Below are 1,227 nucleotides of genomic sequence, written 5' to 3'. Positions count from 1 at the left end.
TCAGTTATATCTACTCAGTCAATAATCATAGTTCCTGAATAAAATACAAAAAGAAATTTGCTCTTAGGTGGCCCCTCTGTTGTATACTGTAGGTGTGCATAACCACACCTATTGGTGAGTAGTGTTATATAAGCAGTTACTTGTACCCACATAGGTAGTTCCTGGGTCTCTAATATTTGATGCCAGAAGGCACAGTATACCTTGTAAAAGGCATCACCCAGAGAGGATTTTTTTAAAAGTTCCTGGTAGCAATTAGGCTATTGATTGAAAAGGTAAGAGTACTACTTCTATAGATCATAGGAAAGCAATAAGTGGTGATGTTTAACATATCAGGGATAACTTTTCACTCTTCCTTTGAGGTTTTCAGGGTGTGTATGGGAACATGAAGAAGTATTGGCAATAATGGAATGGTTTCTTAAGGATTTTTCTTTTTGCATTAGACCACAAACCCAACAATTATTTGGTTTCTTGCCAGAGCACAAGCTTTTGCTAAAGCCATCCGCAGGTTATTGTCCCATGAATTTTCCTGCATGAAAAGAGAAAGGGTGAGAACAGCAGAAAACAGGAGGAAAATTAAGGTCTTCATAATTGCAGAGAAATCTTGGTCCATGATCTTAGGAAAGCTGTCCCTGTATTACAATGCCATCTGTTTCTGGGAAAGAATTTCTTTGGTTAGCTTTACCTTAGAGTCTCCAACAGGTGTGCAGTTCCAGGAGCCTGGAGGGGCCCTCTTAAGTTGTGACTTGTAGACCCAAGATTTGAGTCTCTTGAGCTTTGCTGTGGTGAGGGTGGAGAAAAAAACTTGGTAGGGTTCTTTTTATTTAAAATAATTATTTTAGGCAGAACGTGGTGGCTCACGCCTGTAATCCGAGCATTTTGGGAGGCCGAGATGGGCTGATTACCTGAGGTCGGGAGTTTGAGACCAGCCTGGCCAACATGGCAAAACCTCATCTCTACTAAAAATACCAAAAAAGTTTAGCCAGGCATGGTGGTTTGTGCCTGTAATCCCAGTTGCTTGGGAGGCTAAGACAGAATCGCTTGAACCCAGCAGGCAGAGGTTGTAGTGAGCCGAGATCGTGCCACTGCACTCCAGCCTGGGTAACAGAGGGAGACTCCATCTCAAAAATAAATAAATAAATAAATAAAAATTATTTTAGATTCAGGGGTACATGTGTAGGCTTGTAATACAGGTAAACTAGTGTAATGGGAGTTTGACGTAAAGATTAT

This window comes from Gorilla gorilla, chromosome X (genome assembly GCF_029281585.2).
Source record: "Gorilla gorilla gorilla isolate KB3781 chromosome X, NHGRI_mGorGor1-v2.1_pri, whole genome shotgun sequence".
Lineage (NCBI taxonomy): Eukaryota > Metazoa > Chordata > Mammalia > Primates > Hominidae > Gorilla > Gorilla gorilla.
Note: the sequence above shows the minus strand (reverse complement) of the source record.